The sequence below is a fragment of the Dermacentor andersoni genome, unplaced genomic scaffold, assembly GCF_023375885.2.
Source record: "Dermacentor andersoni unplaced genomic scaffold, qqDerAnde1_hic_scaffold ctg00000039.1, whole genome shotgun sequence".
Classification (NCBI taxonomy): Eukaryota; Metazoa; Arthropoda; class Arachnida; order Ixodida; family Ixodidae; genus Dermacentor; species Dermacentor andersoni.
In genome coordinates this window covers 32061781-32082177 of record NW_027314752.1, presented here as the reverse complement: position 1 = coordinate 32082177, position 20397 = coordinate 32061781, and positions in this window count along the sequence as shown.

Here is a 20397-nt window from a genome sequence, read left to right as displayed (position 1 = left end):
GCTTGTCCTGTGTCGTTCTCCCTCGCATGATCGTCTTAGTTGGCGCTGTTCTTTCCTGATTCAAGTATGCACCATCTAGCCCAAATGAATGTTCTCTTGAACGATCTTTCGAAAACGCAGGGCCCTTTTTTATGTGACAGCTTCTCTTTTGGGCGCTTGTCCTGTGTCGTTCTTCCTCTCGTGATCGTCTTAGATGGTGCTTCTCCTGTGTCGTTCTCCCACGCGTGATCGTCTTAGTTGGCGCTATTCCTCCCTAATTCAAGTATTCACTGTCTACACGAAATGAATGTTGTCCTGAAGCATGTTTCGAAAACGCAGGGCCCTTTTTTATGTGACAGCTTATCTTTCGGGCGCTTGTCCTGTGTCGTTCTCCCTCTCGTGATCGTCTTAGATGGCGCTTCTCCCGTGTCGTTCTCCCTTTCGTAATCGTCTTAGTTGGAGCTGTTCCTTTCTAATTCAAGTATGCACCATCTAGCCCAAAGGAATGTTGTCGGGAACCATCTTTCGAAAACACAGGGCCATTTTTTATGTGACAGCTTATCTTTATGGCGCTTGTCCTGTGTCGTTCTCCCTCGCGTGATCGTCTTAGTTGGCGCTGTTCTTTCCTAATTCAAGTATGCACCATCTAGCCCAGATGAATGTTGTCCTGAACCATCTTTTGAAAAAACAGGGCCCTTCTTATGCGACAGCATATCTTTATGGCACTAGTCCTGTGTCGTTCTCCCTCTCGTGATCGTCTTAGTTGGCGCTGTTCTTTCCTAATTCAAGTATGCGCCATCTAGCCCAAATGAATGTTGTCCTGAACCATCTTTCGAAAACACAGGGCCCTTTTTATGTGATAGCTTACCTTTATGGCGCTTGTCCTGTGTCGTTCTCCCTCGCATGATCGTCTTAGTTGGCGCTGTTCTTTCCTGATTCAAGTATGCACCATCTAGCCCAAATGAATGTTGTCTTGAACAATCTTTCGAAAACGCAGGGCCCTTTTTTATGTGACAGCTTCTCTTTTGAGCGCTTGTCCTGTGTCGTTCTTCCTCTCGTGATCGTCTTAGATGGTGCTTCTCCTGTGTCGTTCTCCCACGCGTGATCGTCTTAGTTGGCGCTATTCCTCCCTAATTCAAGTATTCACTGTCTACACGAAATGAATGTTGTCCTGAAGCATGTTTCGAAAACGCAGGGCCCTTTTTTATGTGACAGCTTATCTTTCGGGCGCTTGTCCTGTGTCGTTCTCCCTCTCGTGATCGTCTTAGATGGCGCTTCTCCTGTGTCGTTCTCCCTTTCGTGATCGTCTTAGTTGGCACTGTTCATTCCTGATTCAAGTATGCACCATCTAGCCCAAATGAATGTTGTCCTGAACCATCTTTTGAAAAAACAGGGCCCTTCTTATGCGACAGCATATCTTTATGGCACTAGTCCTGTGTCGTTCTCCCTCTCGTGATCGTCTTAGTTGGCGCTGTTCTTTCCTAATTCAAGTATGCGCCATCTAGCCCAAATGAATGTTGTCCTGAACCATCTTTCGAAAACACAGGGCCCTTTTTTATGTGATAGCTTACCTTTATGGCGCTTGTCCTGTGTCGTTCTCCCTCGCGTGATCGTCTTAGTTGGCGCTGTTCTTTCCTAATTCAAGTATGCACCATCTAGCCCAAATGAATGTTGTCCTGAACCATCTTTCAAAAACACAGGGCCCTTTTTTATGTGACAGCTTATCTTTATGGCGCTTCTCCAGTGTCGTTCTCCCTCTCGTGATCGTCTTAGTTGGCTCTGTTCCTTCCTAATTCAAGTATGCACCATCTAGCCCAAATTAATGTTGTCCTGAACCATCTTTCGTAAACACAGGGCCCTTTTTTATGTTACAGCTTATCTTTAGGGTGCTTGTCCTGTGTCGTTCTCCCTCTCGTGATCGTCTTAGATGGCGCTTCTCCTGTGTCGTTCTCCCTTTCGTGATCGTCTTAGTTAGCGCTGTTCCTTCTTAATTCAAGTATGCACCATCTAGCCCAAATGAATGTTGTCCTGAACTATCTTTCGAAAACACATGGCCCTTTTTTATGTGACAGCTTATCTTTGTGGCGCTTGTCCTGCGTCGTTCTCCCTCTCGTGATCGTCTTAGATGGCGCTGTTTTTTCCTAATTCAAGTATGCACCATCTAGCCCAAATGAATGTTGTCCTGAACCATCTTTCGAAAACACAGGGCCCTTTTATGTGACAGCTTATCTTTGTGGCGCTTGTCCTGTGTCGTTCTCCCTCTCCTGATCGTCTTAGATGGCGCTGTTCTTTCCTATTTCAAGTATGCACCATCTAGCCCAAATGAATGTTGTCCTGAACCATCTTTCAAAAACACAGGGCCCTTTTTTATGTGACAGCTTATCTTTATGGCGCTTCTCCTGTGTCGTTCTCCCTCGCGTGATCGTCTTAGTTGGCGCTGTTCCTTCCTAATTTAAGTATGCACCAACTAGCCCAAATGAATGTTGTCCTGAACCATCTTTCGAAAAGACTGGGCCCTTTTTTTTTGTGACAGCTTATCTTTATGGCGCTTGTCCTGTGTCGTTCTCCCTCGAGTGATCGTCTTTGATGTTGCTTGTCCTGTGTCATTCCCCCTCGCGTGATCGTCTTAGTTGGCGCTGTTCTTTCCAAATTCAAGTATGCCCCATCTAGCCCAAAAGAATGTTGTCCTGAACCATCTTTCCAAAAGACAAGGCCGTTTTTTATGTGACAGCTTTTTTTATGGCGTTTGTCCTGTGTTGTTCTCCCTCGCGTGATCGTCTTAGTTGGCGCTGTTCTTTCCCAATTCAAGTATGCACCATCTAGCCCAAATGAATGTTGTCCTGAACCATCTTTCGAAAACACAGGGCCCTTTTTTTTGTGACAGCTTATCTTTATGGCGCTTCTCCTGTGTCGTTCTCCCTCTCCTGATCGTCTTAGATGGCGCTGTTCTTTCCTAATTCAAGTATGCACCATCTAGCCCAAATGAATGTTGTCCTGAAGCATCTTTCGAAAACACACGGCCCTTTTTTATGTGACAGCATATCTTTATGGCGCTTCTCCTGTGTCGTTCTCCCTGGCGTGATCGTCTTAGTTGGCGCTGTTCTTTCCTAATTCAAGTATGCACCATCTAACCCAAATGAATGTTGTCCGGAACCATCTTTCGAAAACACAGGGCCCTTTTTTATGTGACAGCTTATCTTTATGGCGCTTCTCCTGTGTCGTTCTTCCTCACGTGATCGTCTTAGTTGGCGCGGTTCTTTCCTAATTCAAGTATGCACCATCTAGCCCAAATGAATGTTGTCCTGATCCATCTTTCGAAAACACAGGGCCCTTTTTTATGTGAACGCTTATCTTTATGGCGCTTCTCCTGTGTCGTTCTCCCTCGCGTGATCGCCTTAGTTGGCGCTGTTCTTTCCTAATTCAAGTATGCAACATCTAGCCCAAATGAATGTTGTAATGAACCATCTTTCGAAAACACAGGGCCCTTTTTTATGTGACAGCTTATCTTTATGGCGCTTGTCCTGTGTCGTTCTCCCTCGCATGATCGTCTTAGTTGGCGCTGTTCTTTCCTGATTCAAGTATGCACCATCTAGCCCAAATGAATGTTCTCTTGAACGATCTTTCGAAAACGCAGGGCCCTTTTTTATGTGACAGCTTCTCTTTTGGGCGCTTGTCCTGTGTCGTTCTTCCTCTCGTGATCGTCTTAGATGGTGCTTCTCCTGTGTCGTTCTCCCACGCGTGATCGTCTTAGTTGGCGCTATTCCTCCCTAATTCAAGTATTCACTGTCTACACGAAATGAATGTTGTCCTGAAGCATGTTTCGAAAACGCAGGGCCCTTTTTTATGTGACAGCTTATCTTTCGGGCGCTTGTCCTGTGTCGTTCTCCCTCTCGTGATCGTCTTAGATGGCGCTTCTCCCGTGTCGTTCTCCCTTTCGTAATCGTCTTAGTTGGAGCTGTTCCTTTCTAATTCAAGTATGCACCATCTAGCCCAAAGGAATGTTGTCGGGAACCATCTTTCGAAAACACAGGGCCATTTTTTATGTGACAGCTTATCTTTATGGCGCTTGTCCTGTGTCGTTCTCCCTCGCGTGATCGTCTTAGTTGGCGCTGTTCTTTCCTAATTCAAGTATGCACCATCTAGCCCAGATGAATGTTGTCCTGAACCATCTTTTGAAAAAACAGGGCCCTTCTTATGCGACAGCATATCTTTATGGCACTAGTCCTGTGTCGTTCTCCCTCTCGTGATCGTCTTAGTTGGCGCTGTTCTTTCCTAATTCAAGTATGCGCCATCTAGCCCAAATGAATGTTGTCCTGAACCATCTTTCGAAAACACAGGGCCCTTTTTATGTGATAGCTTACCTTTATGGCGCTTGTCCTGTGTCGTTCTCCCTCGCATGATCGTCTTAGTTGGCGCTGTTCTTTCCTGATTCAAGTATGCACCATCTAGCCCAAATGAATGTTGTCTTGAACAATCTTTCGAAAACGCAGGGCCCTTTTTTATGTGACAGCTTCTCTTTTGAGCGCTTGTCCTGTGTCGTTCTTCCTCTCGTGATCGTCTTAGATGGTGCTTCTCCTGTGTCGTTCTCCCACGCGTGATCGTCTTAGTTGGCGCTATTCCTCCCTAATTCAAGTATTCACTGTCTACACGAAATGAATGTTGTCCTGAAGCATGTTTCGAAAACGCAGGGCCCTTTTTTATGTGACAGCTTATCTTTCGGGCGCTTGTCCTGTGTCGTTCTCCCTCTCGTGATCGTCTTAGATGGCGCTTCTCCTGTGTCGTTCTCCCTTTCGTGATCGTCTTAGTTGGCACTGTTCATTCCTGATTCAAGTATGCACCATCTAGCCCAAATGAATGTTGTCCTGAACCATCTTTTGAAAAAACAGGGCCCTTCTTATGCGACAGCATATCTTTATGGCACTAGTCCTGTGTCGTTCTCCCTCTCGTGATCGTCTTAGTTGGCGCTGTTCTTTCCTAATTCAAGTATGCGCCATCTAGCCCAAATGAATGTTGTCCTGAACCATCTTTCGAAAACACAGGGCCCTTTTTTATGTGATAGCTTACCTTTATGGCGCTTGTCCTGTGTCGTTCTCCCTCGCGTGATCGTCTTAGTTGGCGCTGTTCTTTCCTAATTCAAGTATGCACCATCTAGCCCAAATGAATGTTGTCCTGAACCATCTTTCAAAAACACAGGGCCCTTTTTTATGTGACAGCTTATCTTTATGGCGCTTCTCCAGTGTCGTTCTCCCTCTCGTGATCGTCTTAGTTGGCTCTGTTCCTTCCTAATTCAAGTATGCACCATCTAGCCCAAATTAATGTTGTCCTGAACCATCTTTCGTAAACACAGGGCCCTTTTTTATGTTACAGCTTATCTTTAGGGTGCTTGTCCTGTGTCGTTCTCCCTCTCGTGATCGTCTTAGATGGCGCTTCTCCTGTGTCGTTCTCCCTTTCGTGATCGTCTTAGTTAGCGCTGTTCCTTCTTAATTCAAGTATGCACCATCTAGCCCAAATGAATGTTGTCCTGAACTATCTTTCGAAAACACATGGCCCTTTTTTATGTGACAGCTTATCTTTGTGGCGCTTGTCCTGCGTCGTTCTCCCTCTCGTGATCGTCTTAGATGGCGCTGTTTTTTCCTAATTCAAGTATGCACCATCTAGCCCAAATGAATGTTGTCCTGAACCATCTTTCGAAAACACAGGGCCCTTTTTTATGTGACACCTTATCTTTATGGCACTTCTTCTGTGTCGTTCTTCCTCGCGTGATCGTCTTCGTTGGCGCTGTTCTTTCCTAATTCAAGTATGCTCCATCTAGCCCAAATGAATGTTCTCCTGAACCATCTTTCGAAAACACAGGGCCCTTTTTTATGTCACAGCTTATCTTTATGGCGCTTGTCCTGTGTCGTTCTCCCTCGCATGATCGTCTTAGTTGGCGCTGTTCTTTCCTGATTCAAGTATGCACCATCTAGCCCAAATGAATGTTGTCCTGAACGATCTTTCGAAAACGCAGGGCCCTTTTTTATGTGACAGCTTCTCTTTTGGGCGCTTGTCCTGTGTCGTTCTTCCTCTCGTGATCGTCTTAGATGGTGCTTCTCCTGTGTCGTTCTCCCTTTCGTGATCGTCTTAGCGCTGTTCTTCCTTAATTCAATTATGCACCATCTAGCCCAAATGAATGTTGTCCTGAACCATCTTTCGAAAACACAGGGCCCTTTTTTATGTGACAGCTTATCTTTATGGCGCTTCTCCCGTGTCGTTCTCCCTCGCGTGATCGTCTTATTTGGCGCTGTTCCCTCCTAATTTAAGTATGCACCATCTAGCCCAAATGAATGTTGTCCTGAACCATCTTTCGAAAACACAGGGCCCTTTTTTATGTGACAGCTTATCTTTATGGCGCTTGTCCTGTGTCGTTCTCCCTCGCGTGATCATCTTAGTTGGCGCTGTTTTTTTCTAATTCAAGTATGCACCATCTAGCCCAAATGAATGTTGTCCTGAACCATCTTTCGAAAACACAGGGCCCTTTTTTATGTGACAGCGTATCTTTATCGCGCTTGTCCTGTGGCGTTCTCCCTCGCGTGATCGTCTTAGTTGGCGCTGTTCTTTCCTATTTCAAGTATGCACCATCTAGCCCAAATGAATGTTGTCCTGAACCCTCTTTCAAAAACACAGGGCCCTTTTTTATGTGACAGCTTATCTTTATGGCGCTTCTCCTGTGTCGTTCTCCCTCGAGTGATCGTCTTAGTTGGCGCTGTTCCTTCCTAATTTAAGTATGCACCAACTAGCCCAAATGAATGTTGTCCTGAACCATCTTTCGAAAACACTGGGCCCTTTTTTTGTGACAGCTTATCTTTATGGCGCTTGTCCTGTGTCGTTCTCCCTCGCGTGATCGTCTTAGTTGGCGCTGTTCTTTTCTAATTCAAGTATGCACCATCTAGCCCAAATTAATGTTGTCCTGAACCATCTTTCGAAAAAACAGGGCCCTTCTTATGCGACAGCATATCTTTATGGCACTAGTCCTGTGTCGTTCTCCCTCTCGTGATCGTCTTAGTTGGCGCTGTTCTTTCCTAATTCAAGTATGCGCCATCTAGCCCAAATGAATGTTGTCCTGAACCATCTTTCGAAAACAAAGGGCCCTTTTTATGTGATAGCTTACCTTTATGGCGCTTGTCCTGTGTCGTTCTCCCTCGCATGATCGTCTTAGTTGGCGCTGTTCTTTCCTGATTCAAGTATGCACCATCTAGCCCAAATGAATGTTGTCTTGAACGATCTTTCGAAAACGCAGGGCCCTTTTTTATGTGACAGCTTCTCTTTTGAGCGCTTGTCCTGTGTCGTTCTTCCTCTCGTGATCGTCTTAGATGGTGCTTCTCCTGTGTCGTTCCCCCATGCGTGATCGTCTTAGTTGGCGCTATTCCTCCCTAATTCAAGTATTCACTGTCTACACGAAATGAATGTTGTCCTGAAGCATGTTTCGAAAACGCAGGGCCCTTTTTTATGTGACAGCTTATCTTTCGGGCGCTTGTCCTGTGTCGTTCTCCCTCTCGTGATCGTCTTAGATGGCGCTTCTCCTGTGTCGTTCTCCCTTTCGTGATCGTCTTAGTTGGCACTGTTCATTCCTGATTCAAGTATGCACCATCTAGCCCAAATGAATGTTGTCCTGAACCATCTTTTGAAAAAACAGGGCCCTTCTTATGCGACAGCATATCTTTATGGCACTAGTCCTGTGTCGTTCTCCCTCGCGTGATCGTCTTAGTTGGCGCTGTTCTTTCCTAATTCAAGTATGCACCATCTAGCCCAAATGAATGTTGTCCTGAACCATCTTTCAAAAACACAGGGCCCTTTTTTATGTGACAGCTTATCTTTATGGCGCTTCTCCAGTGTCGTTCTCCCTCTCGTGATCGTCTTAGTTGGCTCTGTTCCTTCCTAATTCAAGTATGCACCATCTAGCCCAAATTAATGTTGTCCTGAACCATCTTTCGTAAACACAGGGCCCTTTTTTATGTTACAGCTTATCTTTAGGGTGCTTGTCCTGTGTCGTTCTCCCTCTCGTGATCGTCTTAGATGGCGCTTCTCCTGTGTCGTTCTCCCTTTCGTGATCGTCTTAGTTAGCGCTGTTCCTTCTTAATTCAAGTATGCACCATCTAGCCCAAATGAATGTTGTCCTGAACTATCTTTCGAAAACACATAGCCCTTTTTTATGTGACAGCTTATCTTTATGGCGCTTGTCCTGCGTCGTTCTCCTTCTCGTGATCGTCTTAGATGGCGCTGTTTTTTCCTAATTCAAGTATGCACCATCTAGCCCAAATGAATGTTGTCCTGAACCATCTTTCGAAAACACAGGGCCCTTTTTTATGTGACACCTTATCTTTATGGCACTTCTTCTGTGTCGTTCTTCCTCGCGTGATCGTCTTCGTTGGCGCTGTTCTTTCCTAATTCAAGTATGCTCCATCTAGCCCAAATGAATGTTCTCCTGAACCATCTTTCGAAAACACAGGGCCCTTTTTTATGTCACAGCTTATCTTTATGGCGCTTGTCCTGTGTCGTTCTCCCTCGCATGATCGTCTTAGTTGGCGCTGTTCTTTCCTGATTCAAGTATGCACCATCTAGCCCAAATGAATGTTGTCCTGAACGATCTTTCGAAAACGCAGGGCCCTTTTTTATGTGACAGCTTCTCTTTTGGGCGCTTGTCCTGTGTCGTTCTTCCTCTCGTGATCGTCTTAGATGGTGCTTCTCCTGTGTCGTTCTCCCTTTCGTGATCGTCTTAGCGCTGTTCTTCCTTAATTCAATTATGCACCATCTAGCCCAAATGAATGTTGTCCTGAACCATCTTTCGAAAACACAGGGCCCTTTTTTATGTGACAGCTTATCTTTATGGCGCTTCTCCCGTGTCGTTCTCCCTCGCGTGATCGTCTTATTTGGCGCTGTTCCTTCCTAATTTAAGTATGCACCATCTAGCCCAAATGAATGTTGTCCTGAACTATCTTTCGAAAACACATGGCCCTTTTTTATGTGACAGGTTATCTTTATGGCGCTTGTCCTGCGTCGTTCTCCCTCTCGTGATCGTCTTAGATGGCGCTGTTTTTTCCTAATTCAAGTATGCACCATCTAGCCCAAATGAATGTTGTCCTGAACCATCTTTCGAAAACACAGGGCCCTTTTTTATGTGACAGCTTATCTTTAGGGCGCTTGTCCTGTGTCGTTCTCCCTCTCGTGATCGTCTTAGATGGCGCTTCTCCTGTGTCGTTCTCCCTCGCGTGATCGTCTTAGTTGGCGCTGTTCCTTCCTAATTCAAGTATGCACCATCTAGCCCAAATGAATGTTGTCCTGAACCATCTGTCGAAAACACAGGGCCCTTTTTATGTGACAGCTTATCTTTATGGCGCTTCTCCTGTGTCGTTCTCCCTCGCGTGATCGTCTTAGTTGGCCCTGTTCTTTCCTAATTCAATAATGCACCATCTAGCCCAAATGAATGTTGTCCTGAACCATCTTTCGAAAACACAGGGCCCTTTTATATGTGACAGCTTATCTTTATGGCGGTTGTCCTGTGTTGTTCCCCCTCGCGTGGTCGTCTTAGTTGACTCTGTTCCTTCCTAATTCAAGTATGCACCATCAAGCCCAAATGAATGTTGTCCTGAACCATCTTTCTAAAACACAGGGCCCTTTTTTTTGTGACAGCATATCTTTATGGCGCATGTACTGTGTCGTTCTCCCTCGCGTGATCGTCTTAGTTGGCGCTGTTCTTTCCTAATTCAAGTATGCACCATCTAGCCCAAATGAATGTTGTCCTGAACCATCTTTCGAAAACACAGGGCCCTTTTTTTGTGACAGCTTATCTTTATGGCGCTTCTCCTGTGTCGTTCTCCCTCTCCTGATCGTCTTAGATGGCGCTGTTCTTTCCTAATTCAAGTATGCACCATCTAGCACAAATGAATGTTGTCCTGAACCATCTTTCGAAAACACACGGCCCTTTTTTATGTGACAGCATATCTTTATGGCGCTTCTCCTGTGTCGTTCTCCCTGGCGTGATCGTCTTAGTTGGCGCTCTTCTTTCCTAATTCAATTATGCACCATCTAGCCCAAATGAATGTTGTCCGGAACCATCTTTCGAAAACACAGGGCCCTTTTTTATGTGACAGCTTATCTTTATGGCGCTTCTCGTGTGTCGTTCTTCCTCACGTGATCGCCTTAGTTGGCGCGGTTCTTTCCTAATTCAAGTATGCACCATCTAGCCCAAATGAATGCTGTCCTGATCCATCTTTCGAAAACACAGGGCCCTTTTTTATGTGAACGCTTATCTTTATGGCGCTTCTCCTGTGTCGTTCTCCTTCTCGTGATCGTCTTAGATGGCGCTGTTCTTTCCTAATTCAAGTATGCACCATCTAGCCCAAATGAATGTTGTCCTGAACCACCTTTCGAAAACACACGGCGCTTTTTTATGTGACAGCTTATCTTGATGGCGCTTCTCCTGTGTCGTTCTCCCTCGCGTGATCGCCTTAGTTGGCGCTGTTCTTTCCTAATTCAAGTATGCAACATCTAGCCCAAATGAATGTTGTCCTGAACCATCTTTCGAAAACACAGGGCCCTTTTTTATGTGACAGCTTATCTTTATGGCGCTTGTCCTGTGTCGTTCTCCCTCGCATGATCGTCTTAGTTGGCGCTGTTCTTTCCTGATTCAAGTATGCACCATCTAGCCCAAATGAATGTTGTCTTGAACGATCTTTCGAAAACACAGGGCCCTTTTTTATGTGATAGCTTACCTTTATGGCACTAGTCCTGTGTCGTTCTCCCTCTCGTGATCGTCTTAGTTGGCGCTGTTCTTTCCTAATTCAAGTATGCGCCATCTAGCCCAAATGAATGTTGTCCTGAACCATCTTTCGAAAACACAGGGCCCTTTTTTATGTGATAGCTTACCTTTATGGCGCTTGTCCTGTGTCGTTCTCCCTCGCATGATCGTCTTAGTTGGCGCTATTCCTCCCTAATTCAAGTATTCACTGTCTACACGAAATGAATGTTGTCCTGAAGCATGTTTCGAAAACGCAGGGCCCTTTTTTATGTGACAGCTTATCTTTCGGGCGCTTGTCCTGTGTCGTTCTCCCTCTCGTGATCGTCTTAGATGGCGCTTCTCCTGTGTCGTTCTCCCTTTCGTGATCGTCTTAGTTGGCACTGTTCATTCCTGATTCAAGTATGCACCATCTAGCCCAAATGAATGTTGTCCTGAACCATCTTTTGAAAAAACAGGGCCCTTCTTATGCGACAGCATATCTTTATGGCACTTGTCCTGTGTCGTTCTCCCTCTCGTGATCGTCTTAGTTGGCGCTGTTCTTTCCTAATTCAAGTATGCGCCATCTAGCCCAAATGAATGTTGTCCTGAACCATCTTTCGAAAACACAGGGCCCTTTTTTATGTGATAGCTTACCTTTATGGCGCTTGTCCTGTGTCGTTCTCCCTCGCGTGATCGTCTTAGTAGGCGCTGTTCGTTCCTAATTCAAGTATGCACCATCTAGCCAAAATGAATGTTGTCCTGAACCATCTTTCAAAAACACAGGGCCCTTTTTTATTTGACAGCTTATCTTTATGGCGCTTCTCCAGTGTCGTTCTCCCTCTCGTGATCGTATTAGTTGGCTCTGTTCCTTATTAATTCAAGTATGCACCATCTAGCCCAAATTAATGTTGTCCTGAACCATCTTTCGTAAACACAGGGCCCTTTTTTATGTTACAGCTTATCTTTAGGGTGCTTGTCCTGTGTCGTTCTCCCTCTCGTGATCGTCTTAGATGGCGCTTCTCCTGTGTCGTTCTCCCTTTCGTGATCGTCTTAGTTAGCGCTGTTCCTTCTTAATTCAAGTATGCACCATCTAGCCCAAATGAATGTTGTCCTGAACTATCTTTCGAAACACATGGCCCTTTTTTATGTGACAGATTATCTTTATGGCGCTTGTCCTGCGTCGTTCTCCCTCTCGTGATCGTCTTAGATGGCGCTGTTTTTTCCTAATTCAAGTATGCACCATCTAGCCCAAATGAATGTTGTCCTGAACCATCTTTCGAAAACACAGGGCCCTTTTTTATGTGACAGCTTATCTTTATGGCGCTTCTCCTGTGTCGTTCTCCCTCACATGATCGTCTTAGTTGGCGCTGTTCTTTCCTGATTCAAGTATGCACCATCTAGCCCAAATGAATGTTGTCCTGAACGATCTTTCGAAAACGCAGGGCCATTTTTTATGTGACAGCTTCTCTTTTAGGCGCTTGTCCTGTGTCGTTCTTCCTCGCGTGATCGTCTTAGTTGGCGCTGTTCCTTCCTAATTCAAGTATGCACCATCTAGCCCAAATGAATGTTGTCCTGAACCATCTGTCGAAAACACAGGGCCCTTTTTATGTGACAGCTTATCTTTATGGCGCTTCTCCTGTGTCGTTCTCCCTCGCGTGATCGTCTTAGTTGGCCCTGTTCTTTCCTAATTCAATAATGCACCATCTAGCCCAAATGAATGTTGTCCTGAACCATCTTTCGAAAACACAGGGCCCTTTTATATGTGACAGCTTATCTTTATGGCGGTTGTCCTGTGTTGTTCTCCCTCGCGTGGTCGTCTTAGTTGACTCTGTTCCTTCCTAATTCAAGTATGCACCATCAAGCCCAAATGAATGTTGTCCTGAACCATCTTTCTAAAACACAGGGCCCTTTTTTTTGTGACAGCATATCTTTATGGCGCATGTACTGTGTCGTTCTCCCTCGCGTGATCGTCTTAGTTGGCGCTGTTCTTTCCTAATTCAAGTATGCACCATCTAGCCCAAATGAATGTTGTCCTGAACCATCTTTCGAAAACACAGGGGCCTTTTTTTGTGACAGCTTATCTTTATGGCGCTTCTCCTGTGTCGTTCTCCCTCTCCTGATCGTCTTAGATGGCGCTGTTCTTTCCTAATTCAAGTATGCACCATCTAGCCCAAATGAATGTTGTCCTGAACCATCTTTCGAAAACACACGGCCCTTTTTTATGTGACAGCATATCTTTATGGCGCTTCTCCTGTGTCGTTCTCCCTGGCGTGATCGTCTTAGTTGGCGCTCTTCTTTCCTAATTCAAGTATGCACCATCTAGCCCAAATGAATGTTGTCCGGAACCATCTTTCGAAAACACAGGGCCCTTTTTTATGTGACAGCTTATCTTTATGGCGCTTCTCGTGTGTCGTTCTTCCTCACGTGATCGTCTTAGTTGGCGCGGTTCTTTCCTAATTCAAGTATGCACCATCTAGCCCAAATGAATGCTGTCCTGATCCATCTTTCGAAAACACAGGGCCCTTTTTTATGTGAACGCTTATCTTTATGGCGCTTCTCCTGTGTCGTTCTCCTTCTCGTGATCGTCTTAGATGGCGCTGTTCTTTCCTAATTCAAGTATGCACCATCTAGCCCAAATGAATGTTGTCCTGAACCACCTTTCGAAAACACACGGCGCTTTTTTATGTGACAGCTTATCTTGATGGCGCTTCTCCTGTGTCGTTCTCCCTCGCGTGATCGCCTTAGTTGGCGCTGTTCTTTCCTAATTCAAGTATGCAACATCTAGCCCAAATGAATGTTGTCCTGAACCATCTTTCGAAAACACAGGGCCTTTTTTTATGTGACAGCTTATCTTTATGGCGCTTGTCCTGTGTCGTTCTCCCTCGCATGATCGTCTTAGTTGGCGCTGTTCTTTCCTGATTCAAGTATGCACCATCTAGCCCAAATGAATGTTGTCTTGAACGATCTTTCGAAAACGCAGGGCCCTTTTTTATGTGACAGCTTCTCTTTTGGGCGCTTGTCCTGTGTCGTTCTTCCTCTCGTGATCGTCTTAGATGGTGCTTCTCCTGTGTCGTTCTCCCTTTCGTAATCGTCTTAGTTGGCGCTGTTCCTTTCTAATTCAAGTATGCACCATCTAGCCCAAAGGAATGTTGTCCGGAACCATCTTTCGAAAACACAGGGCCATTTTTTATGTGACAGCTTATCTTTATGGCGCTTGTCCTGTGTCGTTCTCCCTCGCATGATCGTCTTAGTTGGCGCTGTTCTTTCCTGATTCAAGTATGCACCATCTAGCCCAAATGAATGTTGTCTTGAACGATCTTTCGAAAACGCAGGGCCCTTTTTTATGTGACAGCTTCTCTTTTGGGCGCTTGTCCTGTGTCGTTCTTCCTCTCGTGATCGTCTTAGATGGTGCTTCTCCTGTGTCGTTCTCCCTTTCGTAATCGTCTTAGTTGGCGCTGTTCCTTTCTAATTCAAGTATGCACCATCTAGCCCAAAGGAATGTTGTCCGGAACCATCTTTCGAAAACACAGGGCCTTTTTTTATGTGACAGCTTATCTTTATGGCGCTTGTCCTGTGTCGTTCTCCCTCGCGTGATCGTCTTAGTTGGCGCTATTCCTCCCTAATTCAAGTATTCACTGTCTACACGAAATGAATGTTGTCCTGAAGCATGTTTCGAAAACGCAGGGCCCTTTTTTATGTGACAGCTTATCTTTCGGGCGCTTGTCCTGTGTCGTTCTCCATCTCGTGATCGTCTTAGATGGCGCTTCTCCAGTGTCGTTCTCCCTTTCGTAATCGTCTTAGTTGGCGCTGTTCCTTTCTAATTCAAGTATGCACCATCTAGCCCAAAGGAATGTTGTCCGGAACCATCTTTCGAAAACACAGGGCCATTTTTTATGTGACAGCTTATCTTTATGGCGCTTGTCCTGTGTCGTTCTCCCTCGCGTGATCGTCTTAGTTGGCGCTGTTCTTTCCTAATTCAAGTATGCACCATCTAGCCCAGATGAATGTTGTCCGGAACCATCTTTTGAAAAAACAGGGCCCTTCTTATGCGACAGCATATCTTTATGGCACTAGTCCTGTGTCGTTCTCCCTCTCGTGATCGTCTTAGTTGGCGCTGTTCTTTCCTAATTCAAGTATGCGCCATCTATCCCAAATGAATGTTGTCCTGAACCATCTTTCCAAAACACAGGGCCCTTTTTTATGTGATAGCTTACCTTTATGGCACTAGTCCTGTGTCGTTCTCCCTCTCGTGATCGTCTTAGTTGGCGCTGTTCTTTCCTAATTCAAGTATGCGCCATCTAGCCCAAATGAATGTTGTCCTGAACCATCTTTCGAAAACACAGGGCCCTTTTTTATGTGATAGCTTACCTTTATGGCGCTTGTCCTGTGTCGTTCTCCCTCGCATGATCGTCTTAGTTGCCGCTATTCCTCCCTAATTCAAGTATTCACTGTCTACACGAAATGAATGTTGTCCTGAAGCATGTTTCGAAAACGCAGGGCCCTTTTTTATGTGACAGCTTATCTTTCGGGCGCTTGTCCTGTGTCGTTCTCCCTCTCGTGATCGTCTTAGATGGCGCTTCTCCTGTGTCGTTCTCCCTTTCGTGATCGTCTTAGTTGGCACTGTTCATTCCTGATTCAAGTATGCACCCTCTAGCCCAAATGAATGTTGTCCTGAACCATCTTTTGAAAAAACAGGGCCCTTCTTATGCGACAGCATATCTTTATGGCACTTGTCCTGTGTCGTTCTCCCTCTCGTGATCGTCTTAGTTGGCGCTGTTCTTTCCTAATTCAAGTATGCGCCATCTAGCCCAAATGAATGTTGTCCTGAACCATCTTTCGAAAACACAGGGCCCTTTTTTATGTGATAGCTTACCTTTATGGCGCTTGTCCTGTGTCGTTCTCCCTCACGTGATCGTCTTAGTTGGCGCTGTTCGTTCCTAATTCAAGTATGCACCATCTAGCCCAAATGAATGTTGTCCTGAACCATCTTTCAAAAACACAGGGCCCTTTTTTATGTGATAGCTTACCTTTATGGCGCTTCTCCAGTGTCGTTCTCCCTCTCGTGATCGTCTTAGTTGGCTCTGTTCCTTATTAATTCAAGTATGCACCATCTAGCCCAAATGAATGTTGTCCTGAACCATCTTTCGTAAACACAGGGCCCTTTTTTATGTTACAGCTTATCTTTAGGGTGCTTGTCCTGTGTCGTTCTCCCTCTCGTGATCGTCTTAGATGGCGCTTCTCCTGTGTCGTTCTCCCTTTCGTGATCGTCTTAGTTAGCGCTGTTCCTTCTTAATTCAAGTATGCACCATCTAGCCCAAATGAATGTTGTCCTGAACTATCTTTCGAAACACATGGCCCTTTTTTATGTGACAGATTATCTTTATGGCGCTTGTTCTGCGTCGTTCTCCCTCTCGTGATCGTCTTAGATGGCGCTGTTTTTTCCTAATTCAAGTATGCACCATCTAGCCCAAATGAATGTTGTCCTGAACCATCTTTCGAAAACACAGGGCCCTTTTTTATGTGACAGCTTATCTTTATGGCACTTCTCCTGTGTCGTTCTTCCTCGCGTGATCGTCTTCGTTGGTGCTGTTCTTTCCTAATTCAAGTATGCTCCATCTAGCCCAAATGAATGTTGTCCTGAACCATCTTTCGAAAACACAGGGCCCTTTTTTATGTGACAGCTTATCTTTATGGCGCTTGTCCTGTGTCGTTCTCCCTCGCATGATCGTCTTAGTTGGCGCTGTTCTTTCCTGATTCAAGTATGCACCATCTAGCCCAAATGAATGTTGTCCTGAACGATCTTTCGAAAACGCAGGGCCCTTTTTTATGTGACAGCTTCTCTTTTGGGCGCCTGTCCTGTGTCGTTCTTCCTCTCGTGATCATCTTAGATGGTGCTTCTCCTGTGTCGTTCTCCCACGCGTGATCGTCTTAGTTGGCGCTATTCCTTCCTAATTCAAGTATTCACTGTCTACACGAAATGAATTTTGTCCTGAAGCATGTTTCGAAAACGCAGGGCCCTTTTTTATGTGACAGCTTATCTTTCGGGCGCTTGTCCTGTGTCGTTCTCCCTCTCGTGATCGTCTTAGATGGCGCTTCTCCTGTGTCGTTCTCCCTTTCGTAATCGTCTTAGTTGGCGCTGTTCTTTCCTAATTCAAGTATGCACCATCTAGCCCAGATGAATGTTGTCCTTAACCATCTTTCGAAAACACAGGCGCCTTTTTTATGTGACAGATTATCTTTATGGCGCTTGTCCTGGGTCGTTCTCCCTCGCGTGATCGTCTTAGTTGGCACTGTTCATTCCTGATTCAAGTATGCACCATCTAGCCCAAATGAATGTTGTCCTGAACCATCTTTTGAAAACACAGGGCTCTTCTTATGCGACAGCATATCTTTATGGCACTGGTCCTGTGTCGTTCTCCCTCTCGTGATCGTCTTAGTTGGCGCTGTTCTTTCCTAATTCAAGTATGCGCCATCTAGCCAAATGAATGTTGTCCTGAACCATCTTTCGAAAACACAGGGCCCTTTTTTATGTGATAGCTTACCTTTATGGCGCTTGTCCTGTGTCGTTCTCCCTCGCGTGATCGTCTTAGTTGGCGCTGTTCTTTCCTAATTCAAGTATGCACCATCTAGCCCAAATGAATGTTGTCCTGAACCATCTTTCGAAAACACAGGTCCCTTTTTTATGTGACAGCTTATCTTTATGGCGCTTCTCCAGTGTCGTTCTCCGTCTCGTGATCATCTTAGTTGGCTCTGTTCCTTCCTAATTCAAGTATGCACCATCTAGCCCAAATGAATGTTGTCCTGAACCATCTTTCGTAAACACAGGGCCCTTTTTTCTGTGACAGCTTATCTTTAGGGTGCTTGTCCTGTGTCGTTCTCCCTCTCGTGATCGTCTTAGATGGCGCTTCTCCTGTGTCGTTCTCCCTTTCGTGATCGTCTTAGTTCAAACAAAGTGGCCTGCATAGCGAAGGATTTTGAAGGTGCGAGCACTTTGTTAAAAAGGCGTGTGACTACATAGATACATTCAGAGCAGCGCTTTCTACCCTTTAGCCCATGCGGAATTTGTAGGTCCTATTTGCGCCACCAGGATCTGCCGATGTACTGCAGTGAAGCCTTTAATATGTGTCCCAATGTCCAATGCTGGGGAGTTCAATATATCCATTTAATGTCTGAGCAAGTTTGATGTATGAAGTTTCATATACATGTAATTCTCTTGGTGATTCACCACCTGTTATTTAAGCAGTAATTCTATTTATAATTGTTTCATGTAACAAGGTGTAATTGTAATGAATTATTGCTATATGACATTCTTCCCATTAATATAACTAATACTCTCAAGCTTGGAACCTCCCAGCTTCCTCATACATTTGGCCAATGTGACAGTACACCTGACACAACAAGCCATGTCGTACACTTACTCTGTGCATATTCACAGCCCATGCAAGCTTCTGCTGAAAGCTTGTTGCTCCTTGCAGAGGTAAACGTTTCACTTGACTGTTGTAATGATCTCGCTGACTATGTGATGGAATAAACAGTTACTCCACAATAAAACATAGTATGAGGCCATTTTGTAAACATGAGCCTGAAGTAAAACTGTGCCATGCATCGTCGAAAAAGGAAAACATTACAGGGATGAGCATACTTATCGTGGGCTTGTCTCTATAGCTTTTATGTCTTGCTTTGTCCACATTATGCTGCACAGTGTTAGTTGAAGCGGTTATTGGCTGGCAGACGTCGTCCCATCATGTTACTACGAGTTTCGATGAAAGCAGTCTTGGCCAGCCTCTCTACCCCTGGTTCTCTGGCTTAGGTGCTGGTGCCTCCAGTAGTTCAGATTTGAATGGGTGCAAATTAATTTTCCCTCTCAGTGAAATCATTCCAACTTTCCCAGGTTACCGGGCTTCTACAATTCCTCCTAAGTTGAACTTGTTCAACAGCTTTACCAAGTACTTTAAGTAGGCAGTGTATTCTATGTCGTAGGGCAAACAGAAAATTAGCATAAGCACTCTTGCTTTCAGGCTGCCATAGACTTCGAGTTCAGAGTGCAGTCGAGACCAACATGTCCAACCTTGATCCCTCCAGCCAATGTGCCAGCCTTCCCTATGAGCCACTACTTGTGCAGGTGAACATACCTTCTTTGTTCCATGCAAAACATTTTGTTAACTGTTTCCAGGAAAAAAGTAGTTCAAGCATAAATGGCTATCGCATGCTCTTCATACCAGGTTGCCATGGATAATGGAGACGATAGGAAAGTACAGGCCAGCGTCGCTGTCCCAGATCCATCCGGCAGCTTTTCTGTCACAGGTCAATGTGTCCTAACTGCTGGTCTTCAATGGGAGTTGACACTGTCTCCTTCTATAGGGGGCATTTTCTGACATGCTCTTCTGTGGGAGAATGCCCAATTCATAAAAAGAAACAACAAAGATTGTACACGAAATGGTGCAGCTCATTAAAAAAAATTACTTGCTGGGTTCGCCACAGGGCCATATGCGTCGGCGCTCGTGACTCGACAAAAAGCAGCCGCAGCGGCCATCGTTTTCGCGCCCATCGCAAGAAGGGCACCTCACGGCTACATTCGGATATCGCCGGCGTACAAGGGGGAAGTGCAGAAACATGCACGCTTGTAGTCTCAGAGGGAGGCGCATGCGTGCAAACTCGATACCATGGGTGCACAGCTAGAAGGGGAGAAGGGTCGTTTTGCCACACGCTTGCACACCCTGTAACATTTTGTGGGCGAGTGTACATCCTAGACATGTTGTCTGTAGTGCTTATTTTTGAAATGTGATCTTTTGGGATGTATAATACATATAATATGCATCTTAGCTTTGTTGCGCATTAAGAAGAATTTATTTTATAAATACTATATAATTATCTGAAAAGATGAATGTTTCTTTAGATTTCACACATTTCTTTTGCTACATTGTAAATGTATATCCTAATAGATTAGTGTTTAGTATGTTATAGGTTTGCCGATAGGAGAGTTGCTGCTGCCATGTGAGGGCCTTCAGGTACATTAAAGCTGTATGTTGCAGCTTTTCGCCTGGAGGACACCCAACAAAGTTTGTTGGAAATAAAACCAATTCTGGCATGGTAAGTCGAAAATTCTATTTCAAGTCGCTGCCTCTAGACCCTTCGTGCCAACCGCCATTTTGGCAAGGCTGTGTGATGTCTGGGAATAAGGCTGCTTCGATGGATTTCAAGACCAGATAGCAGCCTTCCTTCACACACTCTGGCACCAAAAAGGGCAGCACAGGTGTCAGTGTTACTTGTGCTACAATTCCTTCACTTGTGCTATAAATAGCAGCAGCAAACTGCCAAGATGCAAAAGCAAAACAATGAATGAGGGCCATAACGTATTTCACAGCTCCTGAAATCAGTTCCAGTTTTTGCAGTAGACAAAAGCATGGCCTTCAAGATCAGCTTCGATTACCAGTGGGAACAGTTTCCGAGGGTGCCAATTCATTTCATCAAGACTCAGTTATGCCACACTGCTTTTGATTGAAGTGTGAGAAAAAAAAATTGAAGTGAACGTTCTCTAACACATTGAATGCAGTCAAATTTTCTTTCTGGTATGCTTTCCTTTTATTTCAAAGCAAAAAAAAAATAAAAAATCTAAGAAAACAAGAAGCAAAACAGAACGAAAAATATCTCAGTATAGGGCATCA